The sequence below is a fragment of the Hylobates moloch genome, unplaced genomic scaffold (genome assembly GCF_009828535.3).
Source record: "Hylobates moloch isolate HMO894 unplaced genomic scaffold, HMol_V3 SCAFFOLD_1881, whole genome shotgun sequence".
NCBI classification, from domain to species: domain Eukaryota; kingdom Metazoa; phylum Chordata; class Mammalia; order Primates; family Hylobatidae; genus Hylobates; species Hylobates moloch.
The window spans coordinates 3011-9657 of record NW_026654156.1 but is presented as its reverse complement, the minus strand read 5'-3'; the positions used below and the strand labels follow the sequence as shown (position 1 = coordinate 9657).

The 6647-nt window shown below is 44.3% G+C and overlaps 1 pseudogene; it reads left to right on the top strand.

Moving 5' to 3' along the window:
• Nucleotides 1-8: 8 nt before the first annotated feature.
• LOC116464830 (eukaryotic translation initiation factor 5-like) lies at nucleotides 9-777 on the top strand (annotated as a pseudogene).
• The last annotated feature ends 5870 nt before the right edge of the window (nucleotides 778-6647 follow it).

The window sequence follows — 6647 nt, the reverse complement described above, 5'->3', positions numbered from 1 at the left end:
AAGACAAGGAAAATGGCTCCGTATCCAGCAGTGAGACACCACCACCAAAGAAATTAGCCCTCCTCCACATACAGTGCAAGAAGAGGAGGATGACTGGGGGGAAGATACAACTGAGGAAGCTCAAAGGTGCAGAATGGATGAAATCAGTGATCATGCAAAAGTTCTGATACTCTGTGATGATTCGGAAAAAACAGTTGAGGAGTGGGCCAACATCCTGTTTGATTTTGTGAAGAAAAAGAAAGAAGAGGGTATCATTGATTTATGTGACAAAGAAATTGTTACTGAAGCAGAAGGACTGGATGTAAAAGCCATGGGACCTCTTGTTCTGACTGAAGTTCTTTTTAAAGCGGAGATTAGAGAACATATAAGAAATACAGGCACCATTTCTTATGATTTTGTCACAACAACAAAAAAGCTCAATGGTACCTTCTTCATGGCTTGACGTGTAGGGTAGCAATGCGCCAAGCTCCGCTTATCTCCAAGATTCCACATATCTTGAAGGAGATGTATGCTGTAGATCTTTTAGAAGAAGAGGTTGTCATCAGCTGGTCGGAAAAAGGCCTTTAAGAAACATGTCTCAAAAGAACTTGCCAAAGAGATTCATGTCAAAGCAGAACCATTTATAAAATGAAGGAGGCAGAGGAAGAATCTTCTGGTGGTGAAGAAGATGAAGATGAGAACACTGAGGTGGTGTATTAGAAGACTGCCAGTGTACCCAAAGTTGAAACTGTAAAGTCCAACAACAAGGATGATGACATTGATATTGATGCCATTTAATGGGATGGATACAACCTAGCCTTAACAGTGTAACACTGCAAATTCTTCTCCATTATCAGCCAGAAGCACAACATGTATGTGCAAAAGCTAAAATGGCTTAACATCAAGCTACACTATACACTAAAAATCTATTACCATGAGTGGTCTGTAATTAAGCCCACTGAGACATCCAGGGAGTCCATACACACATCAGTGAGCAGATGTATTTTGCTTATTTATAGCATGTTTCTTTTTGAAAAACTGGTGGTGGACACATTTGGATCACATTTATACAGTTATAAAAATAAAGATTTGATTTTGGCCATTCTTCAGATATTTGGCTCTGAATGACTTAAGCTGAAGTATCTGGCTCCATTTTCAAATGTTACATCATCGTTTCACCTGATGAGCATTCTTGGCGCCTGCTAGATACTGTTAGGTGCTGAGGCTGTAAAGAGGTCTTCAACAGGATGTAAGACAAACTTATTTGTAATTTACCTTATTCAGCCCATTAAGAAATAGTACTACTTAAGTTTTATCTCTAGTCCCTCCAATTGGCATCTGGTAATGTACACTGTGAGGTAGACTGATAATCAAATGACAGTGCAGCATCCTGCTGAGAAGTAAATATGACCTCAGTGTCCTAGAAATAATTTAACAGCAGGTTTTGAAACTTGGAGAGTTGTTTTCTCATTTTATGTACACTTGCCCTAAATTGTAGTCTTTGAAGCCGTGTGCATTGCACGTTGGATGAGCCAGGGAAGTTATTACATTAACAACCACTTTATGTGTACGTAGTAGTTGCTTCGTACTGAGAGAACTTGCTTTGGGGTGCAATTAAACAATAAACTGATTTTATTTGGGGGAAACAGGGAAGGGTGCACTTACTAGCAAATCTAAGCATTAATTTTCAGCTTTTGCCCTTATGGTTTAAATTACAATTCCAAAATGTTTAGACATACTGAAAAAAAAAAAAAGTTAGAGGGAGGTCGGGTGTGGTGGCTCACACCTATAATCTCAGCACTTTGGGAGGCCAAGGTGGGTGGATCACTTGAGGTCACGGGTTTGAGACCAGCCTGGCCAACATGGTGAAATCCTGTCTCTACAAAAAATACAGAAATTAGCTGGGCACGGGTGACGGGTGCCTGTAGTCCCACCTACTCAGGAGGCTGAGGCGGGAGGATCACTTGAGCCCAGGAATTGAAGGCTGCATCGAGGCAAGGTCACACCACTGCACTCCAGCTTAGGTAACAGAGCAGGACAACGTCTCTTAAAAAAAAGAAAAAGAAAAATATTCAACAGAAAACCTTACAAACCCTACAATGCTATGATGAAGATACTGCCAATGTCCCCTAAATCTGGAAAATGTAAGTTTATTGAGGGATCCCCCTATAGCAGGGGTTTCTGAAATATAACCAGAAATGATGAAGAGGTGAAGGTTTTGATTTTGGTCTGAAGCTGTGTTGTTGCTGGGAAGTGAAGGAATGGGAAATGACAAGAGAGCAGCTCATGTCTAAGGGGGGACACCGTCCCGAGCGCTATCACCCTTGGGCCACAGGGACCCCGCTCACTGTCTGAACCCCAGAATCAACCCCATGTCCACTTCGCAGGGAGGCCGAAAGACTCCCATGCTCCCGCTCAGAAAGCAGCAGCAGCAGCAGGGGATGAGGCTGATGGCCTACTGTGGGACCTTGTGATCGCGGGAGTTAATACTTAATAAATTCCCCTTTATATATATAGATATATAGATATAGATATAGACATATAGATACAGATATAGATATAGACATATAGATATATAGATATAGATACAGGATATAGATATAGGATAGATATAGGATATATACATACATATGGAATGGATCTCTATATATATGATATATACATATGAGATATATATGATATTATATACATACACACACACACACACACACACACATAATATGTATATCTATCCTATTAGTTCTGTCCCTCTAAGAGAACCCTAATATAGATTTTGGTACAAAGAGTGGTTCTAGAGGAACAGAATATTAAGGACGGAGTTCTTTTGTTGGTTTTGGGGTTTCTGGAGTTGCCTGCCTAATATGATTAGACTCCAAAATGCTAAGGACTCTACTTCTCATAGTATGGAGAACACTGATAGTCCTTGGCATAAACCATTTAGAGAGTTATGCAAAATAAATGCAGTTGACACTCCTGATTCACTGCTCATGAGAGGCAAGGAGTTTAGTGACTCTATACATAATACCTTTGACCATATGTGGAGAACCAAGGAACAAAATGAAGTTGGTTGGTTGCTCCTAAGTTCAGTGGGCAAAGTGACAAAAGAAAATGATGAACTCAGGGATTCTGTCTCTTAGCTTCAGAAGCAGATACTGAGCCTCAAATCTGCTAAGATTGCCCTGAGTGAGAGTCTTATCTCCTGTAGAGAAAGAGCTGAAATCGTGGAAAAACAGACACAAGCTCTTATCATGTGAGGGGCTGACCTGCAATGAAAGATGCATGCACAGCCTCGCCAGGTGTCTACTGTTAAAGTGAGGGCATTGATTGGAAAAGAATGGGACCCTGCAACTTGGAATGGAGACGGTGAGGGAGGACCCTGATGAAGCTGGGGACACTCAGTTTGTAAACTCCAATGGACCTTTCTTGCCACAAGGAACAGCTTCCCCATCTCCTGTAATGGCAACATCCGTTCCCTGACCTATGCTGCCATCAGCCTTTCCACCTTTGTCTGAGGAGATAAACCCTGTGCTGCCTGAGGCAACAGTGATGGCCTCCCCCGAGGCAACTGCCAGGCAAAATATGTTGATTCTGCTCAGGAGCCACCCCCAACACCCCTGTTTGCTTCTAGACCTATCACTAAAGTCCCAGCAGGCCCCTAGAGGTCAGGTTGAGAATGTGACCCATGAGGAGGTGCGCTACACTCGAAAAGAACCATTTGAGTTCTCTAATTGATATAAACAGAAATCTTGGAGAACAGGCATGGGAATAGATATTAAGGGTATGGGATAATGGTGGAAGGAACATAGAGTTGGAACAGGCTGAATTTATTGATTTGGGCCCACTAAGTAGGGACTCTGCTTTTAATGTTGCAGCTGGGGAGTTAAAAAAGGTTCTAAGAGTTTATTTGCTTGGTTAGCTGAAATATGGATTAAAAGATGGCCCACTGGGAGTAAGCTGGAAATGCCTGATCTCCCTTGGTTTAATGTAGAGGAAGGGATCCAAAGGCTTAGGGAGATTGGGATGGTGGAGTGGATTAGTCACTTTAGACCTACTCATCCCAGCTGGGAGGGTCCAGAAGACATACCTTTGACCAATGCCTTGCAAAATAGATTCGTGAGGGCAGCACTTGCATCTTTGAAGAGCCCTGTAATTGTTCTTCCCTGTATGTCAGATCTAATGGTGGGAACTGCAGTCATGCAACTACAAAATTTAAATATGATGGGAATAATTGGATCCCAAGGTGGCAGGAGCCAAGTGATGACACTCAACCGTCAAAGGCAAGGTGTGTGTAGCTACCGTAATGGACAGCAGAGGCAAAGCGGCAATCAGAATATTCTGACTCGTGTAGAGCTCTGGCACTGGCTAATTAATCATGGTGTTCCTAGAAGTGAAATTGACAGGAAGCCTATTGCCTTCCTACTGAATTTATATAAGCAGAAAACTTCTGGGTCAAATGGACAAAAGACTAATTTGAATTATAAAAACAGAGAATCACGGCCCCTCAATTTCCAGACTTGAGCCAGTTTACAGACCCAGAACCCCTTGAATGAAGAGGAGGCCAGGTCCCCTTAAGGAAGGACCCCACATTACGAACAATTTATGTGGTGAATCTTTCTCCCATCCTTCCCCAATGAGACCTCTGGACTTTAAACAGGGTAACTGTGCATTGAGGAAAGGGAAATGATCAGACATTTTGGGGACTACTGGACACTGGCTCTGAGCTGACGTTGATTCCAAGGGAGCCAAAACGTCACTGTGGTCCTGCAGTTGAAGTAGGGGCTTATGGAGGTATGGTAATTAATGGAGTTTTAGCTCAGGTCCGACTTACAGTGGGTCCCCAGACTCATCCTGTGGTCATTTCCCCAGTGCCAGAATGCATAATTGGCATGGACATACTTAGCAGCTGGCAGAACCCCCACATTGGCTCCCTGACTGGTAGGGTGAGGGCTACTATGGTGGGAAAGGCCCAATGGAAGCCATTAGAGCCGCCTCTACCTAGAAAAATAGTAAATCAAAAACAATGTCACATCCCCGGAAGGACTGCAGAGATTAGTGCCACCATCAAGGACTTGCAAGACACGTGGGTGGTGATTCCCACCACATCCCCGTTCAACTCTCCCATTTGGCCTGTGCAGAAGACAGATGGATCTTGGAGAATGACAATGGATTATCATAAGCTTAACCAAGTGGTGACTCCAATTGCAGCTGCTGTACCAGATGTGGTTTCAAGCAAACTAACACATCTCCTGGTACCTGGTATGCAGCCATTGACTTGGCAAATGCCTTTTTCTCCATTCCTGTCCACAAGGCCTACCAGAAGCAATTTGCCTTCAGCAGCAATATACCTTTACTCTCCTACCTCAGGGGTATATCAACTCTCCAGCTTTGTGTCATAATCTTGTTCGGAGAGACCTCGATTGCTTTTCGCTTCCCCAAGACATCACACTGGTCCACTGCATTGATGATATTATGCTGATTGGATCCAGTGAACAAGAAGTAGCAAACACGATGGACTTACTGGTGAGACATTTGCATGCCAGTGGATGGGAAATAAATCCGACTAAAATTCAGGGACCTTCTACCTCAGTAAAATTTCTAGGGGTCCAATGGTATGGGGCCTGTCGAGATATTCCAAGGTGAAGAATAAGTTGCTGCATTTGGCCCCTCCTACAAGCAAGAAAGAGGCACAACGCCTAGTGGGCCTGTTTGGATTTTGGAGGCAACACATTCCTCATTTGGGTGTGTTACTCCGACCCATTTTTCAAGTGACCCGAAAGGCTGCCAGTTTTTAGTGGGGTCCAGAACAGGAGAAGGCTCTGCAACAGGTCCAGGCTGCTGTGCAAGCTGCTCTGCCACTTGGGCCATAAGATCCAGTGGTGCCTGAGGTGAGAGTGGCAGATAGGGATGCTGTTTGGAGCCTTTGGCAGGCCCCCATAGGTGAATCACAGCGGAGGCCTCTAGGATTTTGGAGCAAGGCCCTGCCATCTTCTGCAGATAACTACTCTCCTTTTGAGATACAGCTCTTGGCCTGTTACTAGGCTTTGGTAGAAACTGAACATCTGGCTATGGGTCATCAAGTCACCATGCAACCTGAACTACCTATCATGAACTGGGTGCTTTCTGGCCCATCTATCCATAAAGCTGGGTGTGCACAGCAGCTTTCTATCATCAAATGGAAGTGGTATATACGTGATCGGGCTCAAGCAGGTCCTGAAGGCATAAGTAAGTTACATGAGGAAGTGGCTCAAATGCCCATGGTCTCCACTCCTGCCACCCTGCCTTCTCTCCCCCAGCCTGCACCGACGGCCTCATGGGGAGTTCCCTATGATCAGTTGACAGAGGAAGAGAAGACTAGGGTCTGGTTCACAGATGGTTCTGCACGATATGCAGGCACCACCCCAAAATAGAGAGTGGCACCACTACAGCCCCTTTCTACGACACCCCTGAAGGACAGTGGTGAAGGGAAATCTTTCCAGTGGGCAGAACTTGGAGCAGTGCACCTGGCTGTGCACTTTGCATGGACGGAGAAATGGCCAGATGTGTGATTATATACTGATTCATGGGCTGAATTCATGGGAAGAAGCATGATTGGAAAATTGGTGACAAAGAAATTCGGGGATGAGGTATGTGGATGGATCTCTCTGAGTGGTCAAAAACTGTGAAGATAT